This window comes from Corvus moneduloides, chromosome 21, assembly GCF_009650955.1.
Source record: "Corvus moneduloides isolate bCorMon1 chromosome 21, bCorMon1.pri, whole genome shotgun sequence".
Taxonomy (NCBI): domain Eukaryota; kingdom Metazoa; phylum Chordata; class Aves; order Passeriformes; family Corvidae; genus Corvus; species Corvus moneduloides.
Genome location: NC_045496.1, coordinates 1956718 through 1969057, shown reverse-complemented (window position 1 = coordinate 1969057; position 12340 = coordinate 1956718). Strand labels below are relative to the sequence as shown.

Sequence of the window (12340 nt, the reverse complement as noted above, 5' to 3'; positions counted from 1 at the left end):
CAGCAATTTTCTGTGGGGAGACAGAGATTCATTCCTCATCTCAAGGAGGGTGGTGAGGAAGCTGTTAGCCTCGATTCCCTCATGTGCTTCTCTTCGGGAAGACATTAAGCTGTGCCTAAGTGTTTTGCTAAATAGAAGAGACCTTATTGCAGGAAACTTTAAAGGCACATTTTACAGCTTAAATCTACCTCTGAATGAGCCTTGCTGACAGAAATAAAGGGAATAACAGACTGATGCATGCAGAGTTGTCTCATGATTTTTAAAACATAAGGTCATCATTTACAAACTTGGCTCCTTCAAGTTAGGGATTCAAATGCTTATGTAGGTACATAAATAAGTGGCCTAGTTTTCTGGGATGCTGAATCCATTAAAATCAATGGAAATTTTGCATCTCTGAATAAAATGTCACTTATTTTGCTAGCTAATTTTAGGTACCCAAATACAGAAACTTTGATCTAAAAGAAAAAGATTTTTTAAAAAGCTGCTGAATTTTTGCTATGCTTCTGAAACACCAAGCTGCTGTGTTGGTGTTCCAATTCCTCCTTGAGGCCTGGCCTTTGGGGGAACTCAAAGGAAATCTGGACTGAGTCCTGCATGAAGAATTCACCTGGAATCACCTCGGTGTAGAAGAAGGAACATCTTCACCTGTGGAGTGTGCAGTGTACCCTGTCCACTCCATTCACAGCCTGGGCCGAGGGCACAGGGAGAGGATCCAGCAAAACAACAAGTCAAAGCCTGCTGTAACAATCTCTCCATGGGATCAGGAATTCCTGTAAAGGCATTTTTGGTGTGTCACGTTGGTCAGGCCAGATACGATCTCGGTGCATTGTCCCTGCAAAGAAGTTGCCAGGTTGTGACTTGTTTTCCTGTTGGATCTGATCAGTGCTGGAAAGGTCAGTGTGGTAGCAGTAAAATGAAGTGAGAGTTCTGTCACATGCTTTGGGCTTGAGTTTTATAGCACTGAATATAAAAAATGAGAGGGGAGAGTGTCCTTTTGTCCTGTGAGGGCGCTGATTTTCGTTGCCTGCTATTGCTGTGCACGGGAGCTGCAGAACATTAAGTCTGAAATTCTACATCGAGGACTTTCCTACTAATGAATTCTGTCTCCTGAAAGTGAGAGCTCGTCTCTTTAGCATTTGTGCCTCGCACTTGATCCACAGGTTTGTGCTGCTGCCCTGATCATGTCACAGATATCCCTTCTTATGTCTCTCCAGCTTCCCAGCTTAACCAGCATCACATTCAGGTTGCTTTTCCCTTTCCAGCCTCAGCGTATTTTCCACAGTGTATATCCTATCCTGAGCTCCTCAGTAGCATTCAGTCCTCTCCTGTATCATTCTTTTCCTTCCCTCACTTTGGGTTTCATGTCATCTTTGTGCCTTTTTGTCTGACAATATCTGTATTTGGCAACTGGAGCATGTTCCTCCCACTCACAGCACTCTCCATTTGCCAAGCCCCTGATCCTGGTCCAGTTCCTCCCTGAAGCTGTGGCTGCCCCATCCTTGGAAGTGTTCAAGGCCAGGTTGGACAGGGCTCGGAGCAACCTGGAATAGTGGAAGGTGTCCCTTCCACCCCAAATCATTCTGTGATTCCGTGATTCTGTGAAAAACCATTCCTCCTTCTAGACCTGATCTCCACATCCCCCGTCCTGAGTAGTTTTGTTCCTTTCCACATCACCTGATTCCCAGTTAAATCCAGCAGTTGTGCCTTCTCCTGCTTGCAAAACACCCTCGGTGAAGAGTAAAGGCCATTAACACCGTGTCACAATGTGCCCCCTGCTCCTCTGATGTCAGCAGGAAAACTTCTCAGCTAATTCATAATTTACTATGTACTTCCAGATTAAGAAAGAATCTAGAATGGCTTACGTACACAAAATATTCAACGGCCAGAGGGACCATGAAAAAGAAAAACGTATTCATTTCAATACATTTATTTTCCAAGAGAACAAAAAAAACTTCTTTTTTTTTAAACTGGGTCAATGCTACATCTGCAGCACTCAGCCGTTTTCCATACGACACGATCACCCACTCTGTTTATCTTTAGGCAATATGCTCTTGCAAACTGCCAATTAATTGCATATTTGGTGCCTGCTCTCTCCCAGCATCCTGGATAAACACGGCAAGGCAATCACGGGGAGCTGCTCTTGGCTGCCAGGGGAAGGAAATCTGTCATTGTCTCAGCCTTGTTATCTGCAACCAAGGCAGACTTTTAGCAGCGTTCTGCTTGTAAACACCCTCTTTAAACACCTTCTGATTTCCAGAGATGGCTCGTCAGCCACTCTGCCATGCTACCTGCAGCTTCTTAAATCATTGCTTTCCAAAATGTTCGATGCAGATTGTCCTTGGTAAAAGGGCCATCAACGCCAGTAAAATGTGGTGAGAGAGTCCTTAAAATGAAGAGATAAAGCTGAATCCAAGTAAATGTAAGAGACAGAAAAGGGGAGAAGGGGGTGTGGAAACTCTGCTCTGCTCTGAGGGTTCTTCCCAGGGATTTTGTTGGGATTGCTGTTTGGGAGGTTTGGGGAACAGATCTGGTTGTGATGTGGCCTTTTCAGAAAGGTCCAGTCTGTTGGTGTTGGCTCTGGTCCTTGTCCTCCACTCTAAGTTGGAAGTATCTCCTACTTTGTACAAGAGTTGTTTAAATGTATGTCCAGAGAAAATGAGACACCCTAGGAAATCATCTCCATGCCATCCAGGGTTTTCTGGCTGGCCATATTCTTCCTTTCTGTCTAGTGGGAGGTGTCCCTGCCCATGGCAGGGGAGATGGAGATGGATGATCTTTAAGGTCCCTTCCAATCCAAAACGTTCTGACTCTTAATTTCTGTCCCTATTGAAATCCCAAGAGAAGGCTCTGGAGAGCTGATCCTTCCTTGGGTTGGGATGGGCACCAACAGATCTTCACTCTTTATTTCTATCACGTTCTAAAGCTGAGTGACTTCAAAAGAGGCTGACTCTACAGTAGCTGCAGAAGAACTGGGACAAAATCTTCTCCTGAGGCAATCCTCAAGAGGATTTAAACTGCCATCTTGACATTGAGTTATTGTAAATTAACTGTTGCTTCCAGGCAAGGAATGATGAATGGTCTGAAATGAAGAGATAAGCCTGCATGTGGATACATTCTCCCAGGCTCTTGTGGACCTTCCGTGTTATGAGCAGCTGGAATAATTCCTAAAACAGGGAATATTTGATGCTGGGTCAATTCCTATTTTGATGTGCTCATGTACATGGAGGATAAATGAGAATAATTACTTTGAACCAGTATAATTAGAAGAAAAACAAGCTCCTTGTGTCTTAGAACAATACAAACACATATTTGGGCTTTTTTTGTTTGTTTGTTTAGCTGAACTCTTTTACCAGTCTTACCTTACACTGTCCATGTTTTTATTGTGCCATTTAGTATTTACCTACCAGTGGCGCCCTAAGGCCGAGAGTTAAGGTGAGCCCTGAGTGCCAGGCTGACAGTAGAGCCAATCCACCCTTGGTGTGAGCAAGGAAGCGATCCCAGGAAATGGGAGGCTTGCAGTTATCCCATCACAGCTGCTTTGGGGTCAGATCCTGCTCCTGCTAAGTCAGAGGGAACACCACCACTGGACTTAGGTTGGCATCTGGCCTGCAGACACCAAACACATTTCATCACAGGGATTGCAAACCTGTTCTGTTCTTGCCTCTCAGGCATGGATGCAGCAGGGTTTCCGGTGTGAGAACACCTGAGTTCAGGTACAAAGTGGTTCCGAGCGAAGGCAGTGCATGCCCGCGTGTCCCGCGAGCCAGCTGAGCAAAGGCCCCGGGGAGATTAGCGGGATGGTGTTCGCTTTGGGGCGATAGTGAAGTACATTATTGGGATTATTCACAAGTCTCTGGTGAGCTGTTGGCATAAGGTTAGGCCCTGAGCAGAGACGCAGGAGAGAACAGAACGCCTTTGGAATTCCACCCTTCCACTTGCTTCTGTCAATAAAAATGTGTCCTGAGGAGCAGCAAGTCCTTGCTCAGGGCTCTCCTGGAGCACTGGTTCATGGCAGATGCTCTGGGTTCCCTTTCTTGTTCACTCAGGGAATGGTGCAAACAGCTGAGATGGATAATCTGGCCATCCCCCACTGTTTGCGGCCATCACCAGAGCAGCAAATCTAAACATCTGCCATCAGAAATGAGTGAGAACCTCTGCCTCGGGGAGGATGTGTGTTAGGAGAGGGGGAGTCGTAAGGGGTTGTGGGAAATTAAACAATATATTCAGGGTTATTTTCCTTTTATTTCTGTCATACCCCAGAACTTTCTCATTGGCTAGCTGAAGTGAAATCTTTTGGATTGAGCCTGTTTACTAGGTCACTGTGGATTATTGTAATATTGGAATACAGTGGAGATGAGATCCATATGTTCCTGTCAGGGACTAGAGTTTATTATCGCACTGGGGATGGCTAATAATAAAAGTTTAGATTTCAAGCAGATTTGAGGAAAATGTGCTTTAATTCCTGTCTGTCTGGTTTGTGGACAAACTCCCGTACGCCTGGACTTCTTCGCAATTTAAAATGTGACTTGTAAATACCAATAGAAGGAGGCTGCGAGCTAAGCTGACAGCAGTTATAGTTTGAGCTTTAAAGATTAACTGCCTTCAGGAAGTAATAAAGAGCAGAGCTGGCCGATCCTGATGCAGTTGCCTATGGAAAGATGTTGACACTGCACTGACAGGCTTTGGGAGCAGTGCCGTGTCTCAGGGAGGGTTCGGGAATGTGCACTCCTCTGGCACAACCAGCATCCCTTCTCCCATCCTTGCTCGCATCCCTTTTCCCATCCCTCCTCTCATCCCTCCTCCCATCCCTCCTCCCATCCATCCTCCCAGCACTGCCCAACCTTCGGCCAAGTGTCCCCAGCGGGGATGGTGGATACGGAATGTTTTGGAAGTGATGCGAGATAGTTACTGCATAAATAAAGAGGAAATCTTAACATGAATCAGAGGTGCAGACAGAGCAGCCCGTGCTCGAACTCTCCCTTCTTACCTCTAGGTTTGTTGTTCTGCACTAATTATGTATGAGACAGAAAAATGCTGGATGAAGTTTAATTAGGAATGAGCTGCTTTGTCATGTAAACTCCGAGTGCAGTTCGCAAGCCTGGCTCGCCGCCAGGACCGGTGTGAGCTCCTCGGCAGCAGGGAAGGGGCTGGGAGCAGATGCCTCTCCTCCAAAACACTGAGCCTCGAGGAAGGGTTTGAATTACAAAGGAAGGGAAGGGGCTGAGCTTCCCAGCCCCCTCCTCCCCCACAAAGGGCAATAGTCAGTTTACTTTCATAACCCCACTATCAGCTGCAGAGGAAGTCTCGCAGTCCGGGAGTCTGCGAGCGGTTCCAGAGCAGCTGAATCCAAACCGGGCAGAGCCGGCCGAGGGAGGGCAGCCGGGGGGATGGACTCGCCCTGCTGCCGGAGCAGCTGACTTTCCCGGGGACTTCAGCATTGCTTTTCTGTCCTGATCTTATTTTTCTGTCCTGATCTTATTTCTCTGTCCCGTGGAGGCTTGGGTAAGTGCCTGGTAGTTTTCCACTTACCTTTCTCTTCGGTGGTTCACCAGGATCTGCCAAAGTGCAGTGGCACTGCAATGACAAAGTATTCCCTGCACCTTTATGAGCTTCCTCTGGAAGTGGATGATCCAGATTGGAAAAACTGGACCTTTACAATCTTTTGAATTGATATACTGCATTTTCAAAAGGGACAGGGAGCAGATATGGAGAAAACAGATTTTCCAGCACGTTGTTTCAGCTAGTGGGACTGCTGGGGCTACGGCAGCTTGCAGTGTGCCGGATTTCCAGCGGTTGGATTGCTGGATTGCTGGAGCAGAGCTCTGCCGAGGTCTGTCCGGCAGTTCGGTGGTGCAGATGTTTGTGCTGTTTCCTGTGGAATCAGCCTGTGGGGGTCGGGGCAGCTGCGCCTGGAGCCAAGCTCTGTATTCCATCACCCGCCAAGGAACGCAGCGTCCGGCGCTCCCTCTGGCACTGGTGGGGAGAGAGGAGGATGCAGGAATCAAATGGTGACATGGTTTGCTGGAGAGGTGTTTGCTCTGGGCCCTCATGCTCTTGCAGAAGGGATCCGGTGGATTGGGAGCACGGATCACAGGCAAGCAATTCCCTCACACCCACGGGGAGCAGAGCGTGCGGAGGGGCCAGGCAGAATTCACAGATTTTTCAAAGCCGTTGTAAAAGATCTGCGTGATTGTAAAGAAAGAAGTGGCCGTGCCTGGCGGTCGGGGTGTTTGCAGGCAGTCCCGGGGATGTGGGTGTCTGGATACGTGGTAGGAGTAGCCGGAGAACTTGAAAGGGAGATGGACTAAAACTTACGTAATGTGTGAAACCGAATGTCCTTTCCTGCTGTCCCTGCTGTGAACCTGAGAAGATTAACCCTGAAATGATTTTTAAAGCTGTCTTTGTTAGTCATCCTTTATGCAATTTGTTTCTTTATCTGTTTCATTTTGAGCACAAGGAGCCAGGCTGGTTCCACTCCCCTCTCCACTCCTCCTCTATTGTTAGTCTCTCCCAGCTTCCCGTAGGATTGTCCAGCTCTGCTCTTTGCAGAGCCCAGCAGAAAAGGATATGGTTGAAAAGAAAGAAAGTATTTCAAATTAAAATCTGGCGAGTGCTTGCGTCCTCATTAGGCTTCAGACAATTTTCTTCCCTCCCATCTCCTTTTTCCCAAAAGTTGCAGGGTGGCCAGTATCACTTGCAATACCTTAAACTACAGCAGAACCCCTCTTAGCCCTCATAGCCATGCACTGGCCAATAAATGCAGCAAATAATAATCACAGCACAGCTTGAAAACAAAGCGTATTTATAATAATATGAGCATCCTGGTCTAGTGGAAGGTTCCCTGCCCGTGGCAGGGGGTTGGAACCACATGAACTATAAGGTCCCTTCCAACCCAAACCATTCTGGGATTCTGTGATACCTACAACTAGGAACACCTACATAGAATGAAAGCAGGGAATTCTTGCATTAAGCCTCGTTCAGATTTGTGAGCTGGTCACAGCTGATGAGTTGTCCCAGCAGTGACACTGAGCATCTGCCCCAGGCAGGACCAGGCTTGGAGGACGGGTTTAAGGAAAGGAGTGTGCAGGGAGGGAGGAAAGGTCATGGCCCCATCTCTATTGGTTCTCATTAAGATGTAGCTTGATGAGCAAATGGTAAAATTAATGGTTGTGTTAATGCTCAGAGGTAAGCTGATAGGACTCTCCGTGCTTTCTCTTGATTCCCAGCCGTGAGTTCAGTCCTTTTGAGCAGCGCTGAGGAAGCGGGGTTGGGTCTGGGTGATTTTTGGAGAGGCCCAGCCAGCAGCACGTGTGACCTTCCAGATTGTTTGCACCTCCTGGCACCATCCTCCTTCCCACTGCACAGCAATTAGTGGGAGGTGTCCCTGGGCAGGACTGGAGCCCGGGAGAAGAGAGCTGCCGTGGGGCTTGTGGCGATAGCAGAGACTGGTGAGGCTGAGCTGCCTCCTGTGGCCTTGTTAGTGCCAATATTGGCACAGGGAGATGCAAGCAGAGCGGGTGGAAGGGCAGAGCTGGAGACAAAGGGGAGCCCCCGTTCCTCAGGAGACGTCTCCGTTGCCTGCAGTGACCCCTGCGCGTGGAGCTCCACTTGCCCCAGCCCGAGCCACAGCCCCATGCCTGGTGCTCTGTCACAGCCCCTTGCCAGGCTGTCCTGGCCCCAGGGAGTGCACTGGGGAAGCTGGGAAGATAGTGAGTGGGATGAGAAAGCACTCGGTAATTCCCTGAGTTTCCTTCTGCTCAAAGTGGCAGAAATAACACCTTTCTTATGTAAAAGGCTTCCTCAGCTCCGCTGGGTATTGTACAGAAACACCCCCCTGCTTTGCTTCTCTTTGACTTGCACCGTTTCAGAGACCTGCAATTTGATGACAGGTTTAATAAGATACAATTGTCACTTGTGTTGAGAGGAGACATTCAAAGAACCTGGAGTTGTATCACCTGGCATACCAACGTGTAAAGGCACTTTTCAGTTCAGACACAGTTTTAGGTGCTGGAGACCCAGATTTTAAGGCTTGTTAAGACCCAGACTTTAATACTTTTAAAGACTTGTCCAGCAGACATTGATGGCTGAAAACTTGTTCCAGTAGAGTCTCCCTTCCCCCAGCACTGGTTCCTTCTTCCACCTCTTCACCATATAGGAAATGTCTGTCTTTTTTTAAACAGGCAGTTTTTCTTCGTGTCATCCCTTCCACTATGGTAACACCAGCACCCAGGAATGGGAGGGGAGAACAGCCCCAGTTTCCTTGGGCCTGTCTGGGACCTTGCTGGTAGCGCTTTTGCTGGTGCTGTGGCACTGAGAGGTGACAGCCTCTGCCCTGCTGCCATGGGAGGGTCTCACACTCCATTTCCCAGAAAGAGCAGGATGCAAATTGAGCTGCTGCCGTAAATTTACAGCAGAGACAATAAAAACAAGAATTAGACTGATAAAATGATTAAAAGGCTTTACCAAAGCCTCTAAGCAGTTTGTCATATCCTGCAAGGTGATTGCCCAGGACACCTGCAGCACAAGCCAGCCTTCTCCAGCGTGGCCCCTCGGCCAGGACATCAATAAAAATGAGGATTTATGAGCTCTGTCATGGGCAGCAAGTAAAGCATCGGGCAACAAATTAATCGCTGATTGCAGTGCAGTGCTGACTGGGAGCTTTCTGCTCTCTCTTGGCGTCGTTGCAAGGTTGCTCGTTAAAAAATTAGTTTGATAAGGAGGCCCTTGACTCCCAGCGCGTTCCTCTGTTACCTGCTCACCGAACACAAGGCACCGTGAGCCCAAAAGGTGCTTTTCACTGTTCAAGTGTTCCAGCTTTTAGTCATCAGAATGTGACACCCCTCACAGTTCTCTGTGCTTGTCTGTTCCTTCCTGTCCAGTAATTTTAGGATCACAGAATTCCAGTTTGGGCTGGGAGGAGCTGGGTACTGCTGGTCTACTAGAAGCACTTGGGTGCCAAAGCTATGTGTTCCTGCTAAGCTGCTTCCCTTTCCTACCACAGAGGTTTTGCTCATTGTTCTCTAATTTCAGCAGGCAGGAAAAAGCCCACTTTTGAATTCTCTTGCCTGCCCTGTCCCCACAGCTGGTGCCACCATTGTCCCTGGGTTCCTACCCGGACCCGCTTCCTTTGTTCTCTGCTGGGCAGCTCCGCGAGGTGATTGTTTTCACAGTAATTTTACTTCTCCCTGCCTGAGACCAGACCATAATTTCCCAGTGACTCATATCACCTGTTGATGGCCTTTTCCTGTCCCTCACACAGAGGCAGTGCAGGGTGGGAGATGGAGTTGGTGCTCCTCAGGTTAAGGAATGCTCCCACCTTCCAGCAGCCCGGGAGAGCTGTTGGTGGCAGCCACACGCTCCGCAGGGACACACGTCAGGGGCTGGGGAGAGGGAGCTCTGTGGGGGGATTGGGGATGTTTTGCCCTTGTTATGCCAGACTTGTACCAGCTGATCCCATCCAGCCTGATTTGCCCACGGATGGTTTACCCCGGGAGCCTCGGGCTCCGCACGTCCCCTGTGAGCAGATGCTGAGCAGACCCGTCAGGTTTCAAGGCATTGCCTCGGACGAGCTCCACGGGATGAGCTGCCAGCAGCTCTGGTTGAGCTGCAGGCTCGGTTTGGTTCATCAGGCTTGGCTCTTACTTTTTTTTTTCCCTGTTTCCTTTTTTAAGAGTGCTCTTACACCAGAGCTGAGCCCTGTTGCCCACCTTCGATGCTGGAGGGTGACATCTCCTCTGCTCCTGCTCGTGCTAACGGCAGTTGTCGGGCTCTGGACAGGGAACAGGGCATTCTCCGTCTCAGATGGAACAGCAACATGAAATTTCATCACCTAGGTTTCAAGAAAAATAAACTGTGGCTGGACTTAAAACCTTGCGGTGAGGACTAATGGAGAGAGGCTTTTATGAGCATTGAGAATATTTGTAGCTAAGCAACCAACATCAGCAAGAAGAATAAATCAAAAGTTTCAGGGCTCTGCCTGCCTGCCTTGAAGGGTCAGGAACTGTATTTTCTCTTTGTTAACAAGATTGCCTTCCTGCTGGAGGCAGGATCCCGGGTTAGATGGAGCTTGTTCTGGGATACTGGGCTGGCAACAGGAGTGAAAGGACAGAGAAGAATCTTGCCAAAGGCCACAAAGCCAGCCGGGCCTCCCAGCAGCTTACAGGAAAAGGCTCTTGGAACAGTAACATCTAACACAAAGAGGTAATATTTTCTAATTAATCTTGTATAAGTCCTCTTAACATCAGAGAGGGACTCTTTATCGGGAAGGGTAGTCACAGGATAAGGAGTAATTGGCTCAAAGTGAAACACAGAAGAAATCTCTCCCTGTGAAGGTGGTGAGGCGCTGGCACAGGGTGCCCAGAGCAGCTGTGGCTGCCCCTGGATCCCTGGCAGTGCCCAAGGCCAGGTTGGACGGGGCTTGGAGCACCCTGAGATAGTGGGAGGTGTCCCTGCCCATGGCAGGGGTGGCACTGGTTGAGCTTTAAGGTCCCTTCCAACCAAAACCATTCTGGCATTGTCTGATTCTAGGCTCTCTTCAAGGCAGCAGCTACAGACCATATGCCATTTCACAGATGGCAGAACTGAGGGACTGGATGACTGGAGCAGTTTTTGTTTGAAACGGTGAATCTCTGTGGGCTTTGTTCACTTTCTGTATTTGCACAGTTCCTGTTGCTTGGGGCGCTCACCCTGTTGCTACAATTGCAGCACAGATCCAAGGCCTATTAGATAATTGAGCTTTATTTTCTACAAAGATACTATGCAGTGTTCTTCACCGGGTTGCACCAGAAAACCTAGAAGCGAGACATTTAACTTTAAAATATATTTTGTTTGTAAAAAGAAAACTTCCCAGAAATGCCAATGGGAATGGCAGCAAGTCAAATCCCAGGAATAATCTCTCAATTGAACTTTTTTTTTTTTAAATACCATCTTATAACCTCAGGGTATTTTCCATCTCTGCTTCTTCCTCCTGCTTAGCCAGGAGCTGGTTGGAAAAGATACTCCAGTCCCTACCCTGTCCTGGCAGCCTCATGGATCACCAGGAGCCCTGTGAGCGCCCTCTGTGCTGTGGGAAGATCCCCTAAAAGTGCTTTGGAACCAAACTCTTGGAGCTCTGAGTCCCCTCTGCACAGCTGCACCACACCATCAATCCGGGCCTCAAACAGAATTGTTCCCTGACCAAGGACCCCAGAGACCTCTTTGCTCACACAGACACTAAAGTTGGTGTTAATTATAAACCTGTGTATTAAGGCCAGATCTCCCAGTATTTCTGTGGAACTGTATTCCTAAACCAGGTTTATTGTTTCTGTGAGAGGAATGAAGTGTAATACAGGATAACTCAGGTGGTGTTGGGACTTCCAAGCCCTGTCCCAGTACCTCTCACATGCCATGCTGGAATGCTCTCCTCGGCAGGACTGTCCACATATTTTACCACTTTATGTGGCATTTCCTCCACTTTTCTGCCTGGAAACCTTCCTGCAGCATCGGGCATTTCAGTGGAGTTTAAAAATGGGTCTTAATTTTTCTGTATTGGCAGCCACCCTGTGTTCAGAGCATCCTGTTACAGACGATGACAAGCATGAAACTTTCCGGAGGCGCGCGGCGTTTTCTCCATCTTCTCTCCCGACGCAGCTGTGGCCTGGCTGGTGACTGGAGTTACTCAGCTGTGAAAGGCACTCAGGCTCTGAAAGCAGGGGGCGTTTCTGTCTATTAACACCAGTGCTCGCAGCAGCCCAGCTGGGTGGGGAGTCCATTTAGTCCCAGTCCCACAGCTGGGCTCCAAGAGGCGCCTCGAGCCAGCAGGTACAGACTGAATGGCTCTCAGGGATTTTAGGGGTAACAGGAGACCAGCATGACAGCAAGGGGTTATTAATGATAGCATTCTTTCAGGAAGGACTTTATTTTTCTTATTAGGGAAACTATCTCTTTTGGAAATGTTGCAGACACATTTTGGAAGCAGCATCAACTATTTTAAAAGTTAAGCATTGGCAGGTGTGAGGGGGATGTTCTGGAAAGAGAAGATACAGCCTGGCTTAAGAGAAACCCAATGTATTCAGAAGATCCAAGCTTTTCTGTTTGATCATTTTTCTCTTCCCACCCACTTTGGATCAGCTCCCACCACTCCACATGTAGGATCTGAACCATTCCAGCCAGTTCCTGAGTCATTCCCAGCTCCCAGTCCATTTAGACCATGGCACAGCTCCCTGAGGCACTGATGGAGTTTGTGAAATGCTTCCACAAATACAGATAAGGACAAGCTGTTGGAAAACAAACACTCTCCAGGAGCTGCAGTGAGGGTGCAGGAGGGCAGACCTGGGAGTGGTGGGGGAACCAGGACACCAGG

At 48.5% G+C, this 12340-nt stretch overlaps 1 protein-coding gene across 9 annotated transcripts in view; it reads left to right on the top strand.

The window, feature by feature from the left end:
* The window catches only part of DAB2IP (DAB2 interacting protein), a 164031-nt gene that overhangs the window by 88461 nt on the left and 63230 nt on the right, over positions 1-12340 (top strand). Inside the window, exon 1 of one of the 9 annotated variants that reach the window (XM_032130683.1) lies at positions 5311-5502. The exons of the other annotated variants lie outside the window; for them this stretch is intronic. The gene's annotated coding sequence lies outside the window, so the exon portion shown is untranslated. Of the gene's footprint in view, positions 1-5310; positions 5503-12340 lie in introns of those variants that run through there. 9 annotated transcript variants of the gene reach the window in all.